Here is an 18,221-nt window from a genome sequence, read left to right as displayed (position 1 = left end):
ACGTAAAATTCTCTGCCCGCGAAGCTCGTCGAAACTCTGGCAGTGGTTTACTACGTCGGCGATTGAACGTGGGTCTCCCCAACAGCACCTGAAAGGCATCATCGTCTATACCTTTCATGACGTGCTTGATCTTATTAGCTTCGGCCATGGATGGATCGACACGCCTGCATAGGTCCAGAACGTCCTCTATGTAACTGGTGAATGTTTCACCAGTTTGCTGTGCTCGGGTGTGCAGGCACTGGTCAGCGCGCAGTTTCCACATAGGGAGACGGGAAAAACTTCAGTGAAGCAAGTCTTGAACGCCGACCAGGTGGTAACGTCCGCTTCGTTGTTACGAAACCACGTCTCTGCGTATTCGATTAAATAAAATCCCACGTTGTTGAATTTTCGTGACATCGTCTCATTTGTTGTGTATGCTCACGCGTTCGTAGGATGACAACCAGTCCTCGACATCCTGGTCATCCGTTCCGCTGAACCTGCCAGGATTTCGTTGGCGGAGCGCGCCAGAACAGATGAAGGTTGGGGCTCAAGGAATTACGGGAGGGTCAAGAACGCCCGTAGGGATCGCCCGGCTGTGAAGTTTCAGGGCCGGTAGAAGGACTCCGCACTCTCCACCAAATGTAAAGGTGTATATTGGTGCTCAGGTGAGTCAACACTGAGGAAGCAGTGAAGGGCGGTGCCAAGAAATCTGAACCTCTTCTTTGGAAGCTCGTTCTGATGATGTTAGATGACGGGATGCCAAAAGCGGGGCTGTGCTGATTATCCGCGATGGTGCACGGCACTGGCGTTGTAGGGGAATGTCTTGCCGTCTTTGCTACATATTGCACGTATTTGCAGCCTGGGAACTTGCATATGAGCGACGTGTGCTTGTACAGCGCAATGGGATTGACATCGGTTTCGTAACGCGAGGGGCCCAGGGTCAATCCTGATCTCGGAGAGCGATCATCTTTTTGAAGCCTCTATTTGATTCGGAGGCGCGACGCCGCGTGACCACGGTAGGTATATATCGTGACCCCAGAGGAGCTAAAACGACAAGCAGGGCCCTAAAAGTGCTCCACTCTTAAAGAAACTCTTTGGAGAGGCAGTTCCTGTTTTTTTGTACAGTTTTGTATCAGCTATAGTTCGATCAGACCGTAAATGAGTGGTTGCCTTTGTTCAAGCTTCACCGGTCATCCGCGTTCATGCTGGAATGACTCATGATTTTTACCCGTGAAGCATTTCTGCACATGTGTTTGTAAACGCTACAACTTCCCCCCATCCGCCTATCTTCGCCAGGCAAGAAACATTGCCCCTGACGGCTTTCCTCGGAGACGTAGCCGAATCGAGCCGCGACGCCACGTTCCATTATCAGCCAGCTTCATGGCGCTGTTAGGTCGACATGGTTAAAAGTGCACTAGACGGGGACACAAGAAGACCTAGCGCTCGTCCCATGTAACTCTCTTCTTGTGTCCCCATCATGCGCGCTTCTTACCATGTCGAAGTCGTATCACCAACAAGCCCAAATTTCTGCGCTGCGAGGATTGTCTTCGAAATGAGAATGTGAGTTACTTCCGCGCGACTCACCTACACCGTGGCAACTACTTCTCGCGTTGAAAAGAAAAACAGGTATCACACACAAACTGCGGATAAAAAGCAATGATGGAAAGCCTAAATGGGTGCCTTAAATGAAAATAAATAGAAGTGTTTTTACTTCGCCCAACTAAGGGCGGTGACCTTCTCGTGAAAGTGCTATTGCGTGTGGCAGTAAGCATCGCCTCCCTACGTGATTCACCTCGGTAGGGGAGGTCCAAGCTGGAACCCAGAAGTTAATGACGTCTGAAAAACAGTGGCTGGAACAAACTGTAACAGCGTAATTGTTTAAAAGTATATCATCTCGTCGACAAGCGTCTTACGCTCCTATAGCGCGACCGGAACGTCAAAGAGGGCGTTAAAACTCCGCCATCTCTGAGTATAGTGTCACGAAGCCAAAGATGACACAGTCGTCTTGAAGGAAAAACAAGTTTATTGGAGCGAACTTGTCCTCCCCTAACAACTCAAAAAGGTACACAGGCGGCGAAGCAGCAGTCAACGAAGTGACGCGCGGAGGCGAGCGTAGGCGAGTCTAATACCATGGCGTCTGCTCTGCGGGCATTTATCTTTGGGAGCGAGTGTTTCTCGAACCACCGATTTCATCCAGAACCCTGTAGATCAAAGAAGATTATTCTAGGCTGTTGGCGTTAGTTCGAAACGCTCTCTCTTTCAACAGGGCTAACACGTGCAGCATAAAAATGAAGAACGGAAGACGGGCTTTCACTTGGCACACGGACAACACAGAAAACACAGCTCGGCGCAGCCCATCGGCACAAACAAAGCATAAACAAACCCAATGCATGGCTTGCGGCAATAGAAACGATACTGTTAGTTCGAGTCATGCATGTCGTGGAATATGCTGCGCTTTTATTGACAGTGGTGTCACCATACTCTCCAGCATGATAAAATTGACCACATCTTTGCGCGGGGGGAAACCATAGGGTGATGCGACGCATCTGGGTGGTGCTTGTTACTGTTGCGCCGACCATCGCGGTAGCAGACCTGTTAGTCTCCATTCAAATCATCGGTGGTCATCGGATGTCATCGGAGCGGCGGCGGTGGAGCGACTGAGCGGAGCGGCGCAGTTATCGCGTTTATATGTACCCCGCGTTAACGGTGAGGGGAATGAGAGAGAGTAGCGCATGCACATGTGTTAACCGAGCGCTAACGCGCGCTGACGCACAGCTGGCATGGCGAGGGGAGCGAGCGCTAACGCAAGATGGCGCTGCAGTTAGAGCAGCGTTACCGCGCAGCTGGCGTGGCGAGGATAATGGGGGAGAGGCGTGCGGATGGACGCCGGATGCATGCATGGAGGGAAAACGCGAGTTAAAGAGATGCGTCGCATCTAAAAGGGATAACGCTCCGCAAAACAAGCTTTCAGCATGACGCACACAAGGGCTACGCATGCATCGTGGTTTAAGCCTTGCGTAATTGTGGTGGCCCTTCATTTTAGAGAACTTTCAAAATACACAAGGAGTGTGTTTGTTTTATGCATGCACTCATGGTCGAAAACATCTGCAGTGTCTAGCCCCCGCAATGTACTTCCGGCACTACACGAAACTAATTCTAGTCAGCCGTGCCGCCCTATCTCAAGCCTCTTGAAACGGGCACAGTGCAGAATATACTCGTTGTTACAAACCAAAACAAATGCATCTTTTCCTACGAAACCAACGGCGAAAGCTGCAGATTATAAACTGTAAGCAGTTGCAGTCGTCATCTTAGATACGGTCGACTCCGTTCGGCGCGCTCTGATTGAGCCACGTGCATGTTAAAATTGAAACGCGATATTTGCGGCACCTCTTGCAATAGTCAAAATCGCGTTAAACCTTTCTCTTTTCCTAAGGACGGCTCTAGCAAATCATGTGCACCACAGTCAAGTGCAAGTAGTCATAGTAGAAGAAACAACGGGACGTGTGAAGACGAAGCACTTCTGCCACTGAACCGGCACGGCTGGCCTTGACGTCGGCACGAAGAGCTCCCGCATTTGTAGAAGCGCGCGCCCCTTGCTTATACTTTATTGCTACTGCTAAAGTCGAGCTGTGCTGACGTCTGATGTCAGCCCGCGAGGGCAGCTGTCACGCGCCATGGCATTTACGTTTATGGCACCGGGACCCCGCGAAAGAAAGCTAGGTGATCCAACCACAACAGGCCGTTCACTTAGGAGAACAAACACCTCTACCCTAAGGTCTAGCCGCCTTTCTTTAGTGCAGGTGCGCTCGACAAACTAGGCTGCACAAAACAGCATCCGTGTGCCAACACGCTAAGCCATCTCGGCACGCAATTCAAGATCTGACATCTGGGAGTGCGAAGTACTTTGTAAGATTTCCTCCTCACATGCCGTAGTAGCAAGGTGTATTCACCTTGTAGCCCCAACGTGCCCAACCCCAGCTCTGGAGCACACCTTACCAATCTGAATAAACCAACTCAGGTACGAACCACAACCGGAATAAAACACCAGCGCAGTACGGCGTCAGAAGTTCATTAATATCATTTTCAAGGACAGTAGTCTTTCTTGGGCTACTTAAACCTGACAATTCTGATCTGTCTGTCTGTCTGTCTGTCTGTCTGTCTGTCTGTCTGTCTGTCTGTCTGTCTGTCTGTCTGTCTGTCTGTCTGTCCGTCCGTCCGTCCATCCGTCCGTCTGTCCGTCTGTCCGTCCGTCCGTCTGTCTGTCTGTCTGTCTTTCTGTCTGTCTGTCTGTCCATCGATTCAACCAACCGGCCAAAAGCGAAAAGTATTCTAGAACATGACGTTTATATAGCCAAAACCTTTCGAACCACTAAATGTGGAAACACACTTCCTACTTTTCAGCCTTGTTGGACAAAATGAAAGCATTAAGCATATTTGCGGCAAGAAATGAATGCACCACTGGTATTCACAATGTTCTTTTAACTGAAAAAAAAATGTGCTTGATATATACGATAGCAAATAAAAAACAGGCATTGAAAACAATATTTTGACCCAAAAATACAAAAAGGGCTCGCACGAGTGACAACCTCGTCGCAATGTCCCATGTTCAACAGTAAAAAAAGGCGCGGGAAAATTGAACTGACTTTAGCAAACCTCCCCCCTGTTTGTCGCGGGAGGACCGAATCGGAAGGGAAGAGCATGAAGGGTAAGGGCAACATTATTCACACTAAAAACAGCGCAGGGACGAGGACGGAAGAACTGACAAACTAGAGCGCTGACGAACGACTTAAGTACGATTTATTACACGACATTAAATACACAGAAAACCAGTGGCTGCAAGCATGCGCCCGTTCAAGGATAAGATGTAACAATCAGACTTGGTGTCAAGCCAGCTATCTGGTACAAGTGATGTTCAACTGGCTAGATATGCCACCTCTCTTTCCAAAAGGGCAATTGATGGCGTGCTCACGCATTGCTCCCCCCTAATGTCAATAAATGAAGCCTCCAATATTTCCCGTGAACGAGCTTCTCGATAGCGTTTCAAAACGCGCGTTTCTTTTAACTTCGGATGGCAACCACTTTTCTTGCATTTCTTGCAATGTATTGCAAGACTGCTTCATTGGAGGCTTCATTGATGTCGTGTAATAAATCGTACTTAAGTCGTTCGTCAGCGCTCTAGTTTTTCAATTCTTCCGTCCTCGTCCCTGCGCTGTTTTTAGTGTGAATAATGTGTACCCAACTAGCCCAACGTCAAGCCTTGTTAAGGTAAGGGCAAGGAGAGAAGCATTTGCGTGCCATGGCTGAAGACTATTGTCTTTAGTCGGCATTGGCATCAAAGTGAGCAGATAGGCGGCCACTTTGTTTTAAATACGTGATTGACTGGCATGATACACGCTGCAAAGCAGCAGGAACGAAGCCTTGGGAAGCCGACCGCGAACCTAGGCGCAGTGAACAAGGACGGGTGAATAGATTGCCCGACTCGTGAGTTCGAGTGCTACTCAGCGCAAGTGACTACTGAAAGCTGTGAGGGCCACTTCCCGCGAGTTTTCATTCGAAGCCCTAGAGCACTCCATCGCCAGTGGCCACTAATCAGCGCAATCACCACGCACCGCAAGCAAGCACTAGCATACGAGGGCTGTGCTCGCGAGCCGAGGAGGCTGCATGCAGCGAGCGGCGACTCTTGAGCATGAGCGGCACTTGCGACCACTCGTTAGAATGCCGAGTGGTCGGCATTCCTAGCAAATCTAATTTAGGGGTGCTCACACTAAGGAATGGCAGTCGCATCCGCCACTGTCCAGCCGGACGTTTACTCTGCTCGTGCCGGCACCTACTTGGCGTCGCATTCGCCAAAAGAAATGATGAGACCGGCTCTCTCTCCATTCACCCATGATCTATGATTGAATAGTAAGTAGAATAGTTAGTAAGACTGCCGACCTATGGTGTCTATTGCATGCAGGTTATGAACCTATTGTGACAATATGCCTCTTAACTGAACAGAAAGAAAGTGCGCTCACAAAAACTGTCGTTTCCAATCAGCTGACATGAGAAATGTCATCGACTGCGTCTGGGTGCTTTATGCTTCCGAGAACCGCCAAGTCTACTTGATGTCAACTGATCTCAAAAATCAAAGCAGTTCCACTCAAAGCTGTAGGAAGTGCGGCAGCAGTAAATCGCCAAAGGGGCTGGGGCGCCGCCAACCACTCATTGCTACCACCCCTCCCGCTCTTCCCCTCCCTCTTCCTCCCCCCCCCTTTTTCCCTCACGCTCTGTTGGACCACCTTACTAACCTAACCGTTCTATGCCGCAGCCTCAAGGATAACTCTTGTATAGGCTGCCTCTTACCGTAAGGAAAAGCGGCGTAGCTAGGATGCAGCATATTTAGGATTGTTCCTTTTCAGGTTTTATATTTTTTCAAAATATAGGGGGGGGGGGGGGCTAGGAAATCGGGTGCTATTTTTTAAACTGATAACCAGTGAGAAACCGGGTTAAGGTTTCCAATTGAGCATTGGGTTTTTGTTTTTGTAAAACCATTCGGGTTTTTGTTGTTAAATCTACGACTTAACTATGTAATACACTCACTTTGTTTTATCCGAGCTCATCATGAGCTTCATAATAAACTCTAACACGTAAAAATTGGCGTTCGTTTGAAGCTGGTAATGTGAAGGACATCAGGTTTTTCTAGCAAACACTCTGCGAAATTTGGTGTTTCTTTGGAAATGAATCAGTAATGATGACAATGAAGAGCATGAATAACTTCTAAGAAAGGAAATATTTCATTCATAATAAAACTGTTCATCATTTTTTTACGCATCCTTGTTTACACCCTCGTCGAAAGTATCTCAGCTGTCAGAAAGGAGACACTCGACATCACAGCTTCTTTTAGCTATAGCACAACAATGTCAGTGTAGCATTTCCCAGCCTGGGGTAAGCGAGCGGCAGAGTCATGATAGTTATCAGTGAGTTCAAAAGCTGTGTTTGTGGGGCGTGCTTCTATTAAGTATAGTTGAAAATGGCGGACCGTCAGAGCACAATTGTGATGATCGCTACTTTGAAAAGGACCATTCGGTGAGAAATCTGGTTAAACCCGATTCACCTGACACATTTTCGGGGAGCTAAAACCGGGTTAAATCAGGTTTTACCAGAAAACGAACAACCCTAAGCATATTCAGACGGATGGAAATATCCTGAACACAAGCCCTAAGAAATGAGCATGGAATTGGAAATGATGAATGCATTGCGATCCCAGCATTAATTTGCTTTACACACTTAGAATAAGAAGTGATAGCCTGCCAATTTTTATGCGCCTGCAACACGTGAAGTTTTAGTAAAAAGAAAAACCAATTCATGAGCCATTCCCCTATGTGAAGGTGTATGACCAGCGAAGCGGGAGTCGTAACTACACGCAGACCCCGCATTACCACGACCGAAGAGTAGGGGAATGGAACTTCGGAGAATGGCATCTTGTTTGGCGACAGGACTGGCGCCACGAAAATATGGAGGAAACTAGACACGAAAGCGCAAGGAATGCCGACACAGAGAAGGCGGTGTAAACATTGACATGGCCGACACGACTCGCAGCACGGCAAATCTTGGATGATTTTTTGTTATCTACTTGAGGGTCTGCTGATCTCAAAAGAAAGTGCCTATCGATAGTAACTAATCTACTCATAATTCCCATCCAAGTGAGGAGTTATACAGGATTTTGTAAAGAATTAAATGATTTTTCATCAAGTTCGGGGCCTAACTTCACAACACACAGAACTCTAACCATTAACTGCTTGGCTGTAGAGAGCATTGGGTGCACCATGTTTTTCCTGTTCGGACTCACTTAAACACGCCACACATCCATTTTTTTACAGAAGAGAACATGTTTAAAGTAAATGAGGCTTTTTTAATCCCTATATGTAACACATACGCAGGGCTTCAAAGACAAACTTTGGCACACATATTGCCTGTTCATGCTCATGTCTATTTTGATCATGTCTTGTTTGCGCTCCAACTTGTATATACAGCCGAGCAACAAGTTTACGAAATCCGATTTTGCGAAGCTCCGGGAATAATTAACAAATTGTCAGTCGGCTCCCAGTTTTCCACATTCTTTTTGGTTTTTCGAAGTTGCAGGTATAACGGTATAATTCGGGGGTACCGCGACTCCGTTCAGCTTTCGTTCAATTGTAGCAATGCGAACCAAATAGCTGACACAAATGTTATCATCATCATAATCGTCATCATCATCGTCGTCGTCGTCGTCGTCATCATCAGCAGCAACAGCAGCAGCAGCCTGTCTGCGCCCACTGCAGGGCAGAGGCCTCTCCCATATATCTCCAATTATCCCGGTCCTGCGCTAACTGCGACCCCTTTATACCCGCAAACTTCTTGATCTCATCTGCCCATCTAACTTTCTGCCGCTCCTGCCAAAAAGCACACTAAACGTGTTTTACAGTAAATCCCCCGTTCATGGTATCTCTGTAGCAAATGAACGGTAAAATTCGAAGCAACGTAAACGCCACAAAGTGTCTAGTGTAAACCGGAGCTGTAAGCGCCGAAGTCGCCAGTGGTGATATATTTTACAACCGCGCCATTTCTTCTTTTAAAATTGAGACGATCGCTAAGTATAGGCTTTCAGTATGCGATGCGACTTGGTTGGTTAGTGTGTACCGCATCGCATCGCATTCCAATGCGATGCGACTTCCGTATCAAGTAGTAACCTATCAAGTCGGATCGCATATGCGATAGGTACGCCTCGGTAAACACGTCCTCTTAAGAGCCAGCTGTATTTTTTAATGGGTAAGCATTCCTTGCCGAGTACCCTACAGCGCTAAAAGTATAACGCCTTGCATATGCACATATATGCACAATTGCGAAGCTACGCAGTTATTCGTTACTACATAGTGCATACCCGTCGAAAAAAATTGATTAAAAAGCAAAAAAGATAAAAACTAAAATACAATATAATTGAATTAACGAGCTAGAAAAAACGTCTATCTGATTCATCACCTTGACACGACGAGGACCGAAATAAAGAGGAGCGAAATATGCAACCGAAACGGGAATTGAAATTGTGGAAGGAACCAAGCGTGTAGTCCCCGCATAGGCACAAAAATGCATAATTGGCAAAGTTAACTCGTTTAATTGTTACATTACTGCGAAAGGACGTAGTTGGGGAAAGAAAATTAGCAAAAGAAACACAAATACAAAAGATTGAAAAACAAAAAAGCATGTAACTAACAAAATAAAAATCTTCATCCCTAAATATCCTTCGCACGACGAAGACATAAAAGCGAACCCCCCCCAAAAAAATACATTCAAGCGTGAATAAAAAAACGTGATGAAGCACCTACCGTGTAACGCCATGCGTATGCACAGGAATGCGTGTTAAACAAAACTTGACATGCGCCTGAAACGCAGCTATCCGGTTACGAAGGAAAGCTATACAGATTTCGCAGAAACTTCGATGTCGAAAAAGTGCGTACTGGTCCATCTAACATAAATGCATAATTGCAAAGTTGATAGTTTTAGTCATTATAATAGACTAAATCAAGATTATTCGTCAATTTTCACTTTCAAAATACATAAATTTAAAAATAAAAATAACAATGATAAAGAACGAAATTACAGCTTTCAACTTTACAAACCGCCCTCACACGACGAGGAAAGGATAAAAATAACTGGAAAACAAAGGTAAACGTGAATAAAATTGTGAAAATGCACCAGCCGTGTAACACGGTCCATCTGTTCAAAATGCATAAGTATCGAAGCTAAAACATTTAATCGTTGTAATAGTGTAAATGGAGATGATTCGTGGAAGGAAAGTGGCAAAGAAAATAATAGAATAACCAAAATTAACGAGCGACATCAAACTGTCTATCTTAAACAGCGCGGTCACACGACGAATTCCGAAACCAAAAAGCCCACAAAAAAACTACACAGCAAAACTAAAATCGTGATGAAGCACAGGAGTGCACAAAAATACATAATTGGGGAACTTGACACATTCAGTCATTATAATAATCTATGTGTGCAATATTTATGGAGGAAAAAAACGATGTAAAAACAAGCGGTGTAGGAATGCTTAAAGGTGACAGCAGACAAAACACAAGTTTGGTTCTTTCGAAAGATTGCTTCGTTAGAATCATACTGACATCACTTTTAACGTAAACTTTGCTTTGGTCTGTAATTCCGCAGAACGGAATGGCCATGCGACTCACTAGCTGATTTCTTGCGCTAGAACCGATAGCGACATGTGCACAGCTGTGTCATTGGCTGAAGCCGGCAAAAACAAACGCAAGTTAGGTAGGGCTAATAATCTTGCACAACGGGCCATTTTTGCTTAAATGTAATGCATATTCATTTTATAGCAGTAAGAATGGTAAGGTAAACAATAAAAATTACGAAAGTGCACGTAAACAGAGAACTACCAGTGCGACTGTTGTTTGTACTGCGCGCACAATGCTTGTTATAGCTGCACAGCCGTCCGGTACTTTGGGGTTGTCTCACACGACACAGGCCGATTGACATAAGCGACAACGTCTTACGTGACCCTGTTTGTCGAGCATACCTCGTGTTTCACGAAACGATTGCTCCCTACCGTAACAAAAACAAGCCAGGTACAAATGCGGTCAAAAACAAAGCAAGGTGGACAGGGGTGCTGCGCAGTATGATGGCAGAGGTGCTGCGCAGTATGGTGGCGCCATCTAGGAAGACTGACGGTAAACAGCACGTTCCCAGTCTGCTGCAGACTAAACGGCATACCAACGTTGGCTCGAAGACCTGTCCTTGTTACGTCATCGTACACGTCACAGACCACACAATTTGGCGGGAGAATAAAAAGTTTAACTTAAATTGTTGAATTTATTAGTGAAAAAATAATCGTTTGCTGCCAGACAAGCGCTGGGGGGCAGTATTATTCTATCGAATAAAGCCAACTTGTATTTTGTCTGCATGGTCCCCTTTAACTATAATTGGACAATTCCTGTATTTTTTGTACATTCTTGTTTTTCGTGCACTCTCTGTCCAGGTCATTACAGGAAGGAGCGCTGATTGTTACAATTAAATCATTTGGCAAGATTTTGAAGTTAGTGCCGTCACAAATGGCAGTGCAAAATATATTTCATATCAGTCACTTTTCCAGGATTAACGGAATCAAAACGGGCATTGTTGCAGTACAGGCGAACTTGAAACTTGAAACGATGACCTGCGCGTGATTGGCACGGTAAGCCTGATTGATTGATTGACGGCGGGGTTTAATGCGCCGACTCTACAAAGGCGGTCAGGCACGTGGTAGTGGAGCGCTCCGTATAAATTTTGACCATCGGGGGATTTTTAACGTGTGCCGCCAAAGCTGCCAGGAATCGAACCCGTGGCTTTGGGCTCAGCAGCACAACGCCCTAGCCACTGAGCCACAGTTGAGGGTTAAACCTACGCTTTTCCAATGACGGAGTGTGTGGCGCGTCCCTGCCTCTTACTGAATGATGAAAAAGGCGCGCCCCTGAAGGACTGCTCACAACTTCTTTGCACTAACCTAAAAGGAACGGACCGAAGAGTAGCGGGGTTGCATTGAATTCCTGCACAAAACGAAAATTCGACATATTCCACATTGAAAAATGGGACAGCTGTCAAACGACTACGAATCCTTTCTCGGTATTTTTGAGGCGGTATGCAGCCTCGTAACTCTCGTGGCGTATTGTCAATGTGGAGCAAAAGCACCGTTTATTCTCACTAAATGGCGCTAAATGGAGTAGGCAGACTCCTGGCTAAAGAAACAAACCGTGCAAGAAGTGATCGCTGTCGAATACCTCCATGATAGATGGGTGCGCGCGCGGCTGTCTACACAGAAATCGACATGATGTTTCCAGAGGCAAAAAAGAGCCTCGTTTTCTTTTTTCCTTCTCGTCATTATTGTATGTCCGAGTTGCCTCAGTCGGTGCCACTCATGTTTTTTTTTACGAATATCTTGCAGCGTGCCGTCCATAGATGTATTTATGTATGAAGGTGGTCGACATACGCGTCGTAGAAGAAAGAGACGCGGAGCCCACACGAAAAAAAATGGTTACGTTTTGCGACATTTACGGCTCGTCAGCCCTAACTTGCAGCCGGGTGTATTTCATTTTGTGGTCCTAGGAATAACTCGAACACTTTCTACAGTCTGGATCCGGGACTTTCTGCCTTTTTTATGCTGGTTTAAAATTGCGCTGCACGCACCTGCTCGTCGCCAGGACTGGGAGTGGTGGCTCCATACTCAACGTGGATCTATAGGGGCTGAAAGCCGCTAGGAGAAAAAGGGGGTAAGCCGGATTTTCTTGTTATTTAAGACAGGCAGCATAGCGGAGACAAAACATGTCCGTAATTTAACACCACTTCATCATCCTCCCTTCATTTCCCACCTCTAGACTTAAGAAAAAAATCAGCCGGTTGGGGCTGCCGTGGTGCGTAAGTTGACCTAGCTTTTCTTGCCAAGCTATCCCTCTCTCTCTCTTTCTCTTCATGTATGTGTGTGCTCCTACTGCAGCCTATTCTTCCATTCGTAGTGTCGCACGACTTCCTAAAACATTCCGGATATTGTCGACTACCGCATAGGTGTAAAGGTCACCATCCAAGCCCTAATAAATTATCGTTCTCAAAAGGCAACTGCAGTCAACAAAAAAAGAGGACGCAAGTCGAATTCGGTTTTCTGTAACCGCTCCAAAGTAGTTTCATGCACGATCTCTCCGATGCAGGAGAAAAATTTATTTTTCTCTTCACGAGTCCGTTCTTAAACGCACGCAGAGCGGAGGTTACACGGTACCACCCATTTTACCACTGGCCACTACCACACAAGATCCGGGACCGGAATCTCATTCACCCCTGTCCACATCGCTCCTTCTGCATACGACAACCCTGATCGAGACGGGATAGAAGGGCGCCACATTAAAAACTCGCTGTAGGTTTCACGTGGTTACAACCGCGATGAATCGACGACTGGAAGGCAGTAAAAGCTGGGAGTAGGCGTGGGATGACGTGATTGGAGGCTATAAGAAGTAAGTACAAGGTATGAAAAAGAAGAAACGCCCAAGTGCGAACTGCCGGACATTGCGTTCACGCTGTTCTCAGTCGCTGTGAACACAGACATCGAACTCCTTCAAAGTTAGTTTTACTATTACTGAGAAAAATCAAATCCTCTTCCTTAAAAGAGAGACGGTTGAAACGCGACGCTTTCTTTCATGCAAAGTAAGTCGAAGTCAGACTCCAAAATCCAAACTGCTTCGACCCTGTCGGAATGGGGCAATCAAACAGACGTCGGGTGCATAACGCGAGGGACACAGGTTCGATTCCGCCCACAGCAAGCGTTTCTTTTCTTTGTTTCTTTTTTTTGTGTGTGTGTGTGGCGCTTCAAGTGGAAAGCCATTCTGTAAGTTGGCTTTTCTGCAGCGCGTTTTGGGCGTAGCGATGGACGCCACTACTTAGACATAGAAAGCTTCGCTTTAAAATGAATTGTTGGCTCACATATTCGAAGGGCCATATAAGCATTCTTATACGAAGTTATGAAAGCTCTAGGGCGTTTTAATAGGTACTACCGTGGTGAGACTCGATGTACCTGTACAAAACGTTACACACTGAACTCCTGTAACGTGAGCTCTGCCTGCTCTACGCGGCGACATTGCTGGGAAGAGCTTTTTATGCGAAATACAAGAAGTTGGATATAAATGTGCGAAGGGCCTAGGTCTTTCTCAATTTTTGTGTGACAATTGCACGACACAGGCATTTTCGCTTAGGGCAGTAAATAATGATGAAGGAAATGCGTGCTTTGAGAGGGTATTAATATCTACATATCACCTGTAAGCAGCCAGCTAACGCGTTGGGGTAATTGTACGTGCGGGGATACACAGTGGAGATGAATATTATCGGGCTCAGAAGGAAATGTTTGTAATCTCAGTGGAAGTAACTAATGCTATCGATGTAATAGAAAAACACGGAAAACGGACGGAAACGACAATTCTTAGCCCTTTGTGAAGAGACAGATAGTTAAAACGTGAAGCTTTTTTTCTTCCAACCTCAAAGTCCAAGTCCGAAATCGAAACTGCTTTGCCCGTGTAGGAATGGCGCTATCGAATAGACGTCGACATCATATCGCGAGGGACTAAAGTTGTATTTCTTACAAAGACCACGAAAGTGTTTTAAAGACGATAGTCTTTCTTGGGCTGCTCAAACGCGGAACTTTGGTCTGTCTGTTTGTCCCTAGATTCAGCCGCCCGGCCATAATATAAAATAATTCTTGAGTGACATGTCCATATAGGCAAAAATTTTGTCTAATAAATCAAGAAATATCTTGTACATTTGTCGACATTGTTCAGCAAAAAGATTATCTGAGGCCTTTTGGAAAAGAACGTCAATACGTAACTGGTATTTGAACTGTTCATTAATTTAAAAGAAGATACTCAATTTTTGCGAGAGCAGAGTAGGAAAATCCTCGTTGAAATGGATGGTTTGACTACAAAGTACGAACAAGGCTGGCGTCTGGGCCTTGCGATAGTGGCTCGAGCGCTAAGTGTCGACAGTGCCAAACCAAATGGCGCAGCCGAGCGAACACCGCAAAATTGAACACCGAGAACCTTAAAGGGACACTGAAGTGAATTTGTCAAGCTCCTGTTTTTGCGTGCACTGCGTAGACTGGCTCAAATCAGCACACTTTTCATCGTTTATCCGGTTGACAAATCGGTAATTATTTTACACAGCGCGAAAGAGGACAAACTACTATGCGCGGTTTGCGGCGGCCGTACCAACTAACGCTGTGACGTTGAGAGGAGGGAGCACCGTGATTGGACGATGCCCAAGGTTAGCAATCAAACAAGTTTCGGTTTCGTTTCTGTAAAACACAACCGATGGCGTTGTTGGATGGGCATTCTCAATATCTCAGTAATCATCGTACCGCGCTTCTGCCATGTTGTCGGCTGTAAAATGCGTAAGATAAGCCTCCCAGGACGGCTTAGAATCGTAGCATTCACTAGCCGAGGCCTACGCAGTGCATGAACGCCCTCCGCGTCCCCGCAGACGCTCAAATGCCATGCGCTTTTTCCCCATATTTGTAGCTTGCCTCACTCATGCCTGTATCGTAAAAAGCGTGTTCGCACCAGGCCAAGGGTCTGTTGATTCTGGCCTGTGCCCACTGCCCGCAATCAGTCGGTGCTTATGGCAACAGCACGCCAACGAGAACTCGCTAGCGCGCCAGTGCCAGCCTGCGCGCGTTCCGTGAACTAGTTCGTGGAGCAATGAACGTTGCGGCCCCCAAAAAAGGTGAACTCAATATAGAAGACATCGGCGGAAAACAAAAAAGTTAAGTTGCAGAAAAAAAAAAACCACGTACCCGCGGGGATTTGAACTTGCGACTTGCAAAACACTTGTGATGACATAGCTAGCGCTCCACCCCACTCGGCCACGGGGCGGGCTTTGCGGACCTTGGTACTATAAGGTATATATTGTATAACCAGTTTACACTTTTATTTAGTTTCGGCATTTCAAGCAGCTTAGGTGACTTTGCTGTTTTGCGCTCGTGCAGTAAGCATCCCCCAAGTTTCCACAATATATCACGTCTAGCAATTGCATTTCTTAGACGGAAAAGCGTTCGCAGATGCGTAGTCGTGCTGCTGACCGCTGTGCTTGTTCGCCCAGCGCAAAAAAGTGCTTCCCGCACCCTAGTTTTACGCTGTACGGTAAAAATATCAGTTGATTTTATTTCCTTAGTACCTATATTGACTTCGCTGACTCTTCTCCCGCCTTCAAGAGGCCTTATATTTTCCTACTGGCGTACCAGTCAGCGAAGCGTCGCATGTGCGCTTGTGCAGCGCTTGTGTGAAGCGACCTTGACTTGGACCTAGATACAGTGTACAAACTAACCAAGTAAAGAAAGGCACATTCTTCCATTCACAAACGTGTCCTGGCTTCGTTTCAACTGAGCGAACGAATTGCGACGACCCGTCGGCGGCCGGCGGACGAAACGCTGGGCCGACTGACTCTGTCAGAAAGCCAGAGTCAGAGTGCGACTCTGTCTGAAAGCCAGAGTCGCAATTGGCTGCGCCTTGCAGTAGCGCAGCCAATTGCGAGCTCGGCTCCTCCCGACGTCACACGAAAACGCCACAGAAAATGGGCGAGCATAAAGAGAGGAGGACAGCATTTTCGAATTAATTTTTCTACTAAATAAAATCGCGGAAACGCGCCCAGAGTGGTCGAAACATGGCCTGGGGACTCCGGACTACAATTTGCGTTAGTAATCCCGCAATGTTTACATATCACTTCAGTGTCCCTTTAAAGGAGCCATGAAGAGAAAGCACAAGTTTGGTTCATTCAAAAGATTGCCTCGTTAGAATAATACTGACACCACTTTTAACGTAAACGTCGCTCAAATAAGCTACATAATTTGGAAAAAAGGCAATGGCTATGCGACCCATTAGCTTATTTCCCGCAACAGAACCTATGATGTCATACAAGCCAGCTCGGCGAATGGCGGACGGCGGCGAAATTAGGCAGAGCTTAAACTCTTGCCGAACGAGCTATTTGCGCTTAAACTTAGGGAACATTCTTTTTAAAGCCGTAAGAATGGTGGGACAAACAGTGAAAGTTACGAAAGCGCGCGTAAACATAGAACTACCGATGCGTGCTGCTGATGATACTGCGTGCACGATGCTTGGTTTAGCTCCACAGGACTGCGGGGCTTTGGGGTTGTCTCAGACGACACTGGCCGATTGACGCAAGCAACGGTGTCTTACGTGATCACATATTTCGAGCGAGCACTATGTTTCACGAAACGATTCTTTTCTCCCTGAACAAAAACAATCCAGGTTTAAATCTAAACGCAGAAAACGGCACGGTATGGTGGCGCCATCTAGGTTTCAGAACGGTCGGTTTCTGTTATGTCATTGCAGACGACTAAAACGCATGGTTTAGCGGGAAAATCAAAATTTTAGCTTAAATGAATAATGACTCAGTGAATAAAGCATCTTTTGCATTTGGAGAAGCCCTGGGGGCACTATAAAACACGAAATCTTAGACTTAGGCTTGTAGCATAGACTTGTATTTTGTCTTCATGGCTCCTTTAAATGGGTGGCCCGAGAGGGGAACAGCGTGAGAGCTGGGCGGATGTGGCAGGAGGAGCAGTTATGTGGAAGGAGAGAAAGAAGACTATCGTCTTTCGACGACATTAGCAGCGACGGGAACAGATGCGCGCCCAATATTTTTTTTTCTTGAGGCACTTGGGTAGGTTGGCTTTTCTGCTGTGCGTTTTGGGGATAACAATGGACTGCACCAGTGATGTATAGAAAGCTCCGCTTTAAAACCTTGGCAACGAAAAAAAACTGCTGATTGATGGTGAGTTTTGGTTGGTCGTCATTCTTTATTTCCTGTTTTTTGCCGACGATATAAATTTACACTATTACTGTATAACGACTAAATGTGTTTACTCCACCAACCCTGCATGTTTGTGTTGATTTGCGGGAATATTTCCGACATTTGGTTCTTTTTCGCGATTTTTTGTTCGTTTCTGTTTTGAGTTTCTTTCTTAATCGCGTAAGGGCGGTGGGATAAAGAGACCTGCATAATTTTGTTAGCTCATTTGCAGGGTTTGTTTTCGTATTTTTGTTAATCTGTTTCCCTGTCCCAAATATTCAGTCAGAACAAAAAAATCTTCACTTTGCCGATTTCGCGTGTTGTGCGAATAGAAAGCAGTGACTTCTTTGCGGCTGGGGTACCCGTAAAATAATGCTTACGCATAAAGCCTCCCATTTTTGCTCTAACGTTTCTTTGCATACAGAAAAAAACGCCCGAGAAAATCTATAGACGTCTTAAGGGCTCTGAATGCGAAAGCCATACCATCCAATTTAACATTTGAGACGCTTTGCTTCCTGCCCTCGCTCTCGAAGCGACTCGTCGCCTTGCGGCTTCCAGCTATTTTTTTCGCAATCCGCTTGCGCCTTAAGCCCGTTCTACATGGTGCTATTTTCCCGGCGAAATCGCAGATGCGGCGCCGCTAGTGCGGCAAAACGATTTTTTAGGTGCGGAGCACCTTAGGGCCGCGCAATGTCCGTCCACGTCCGTGTTAATAGCATTTACAATTGCAAAAAAATCACAGAGGCACCGGCAGGATTCCAGCTTGTGTTTGGTAGACCAGGCAGTGTTAGTGTCAGTCGTCTTACCCATTGGGCTACGACCATGACGTAGTACCCGAAAATCAAACAGCTTACTCCCTCGCCTGTAACGGTTCGAAGTACCTTAAA

This window comes from Haemaphysalis longicornis, unplaced genomic scaffold, assembly GCF_048455015.1.
Source record: "Haemaphysalis longicornis isolate Haplotype H1 unplaced genomic scaffold, Haemaphysalis longicornis Haplotype H1 scaffold_2, whole genome shotgun sequence".
Lineage (NCBI taxonomy): Eukaryota > Metazoa > Arthropoda > Arachnida > Ixodida > Ixodidae > Haemaphysalis > Haemaphysalis longicornis.
Note: the sequence above shows the minus strand (reverse complement) of the source record.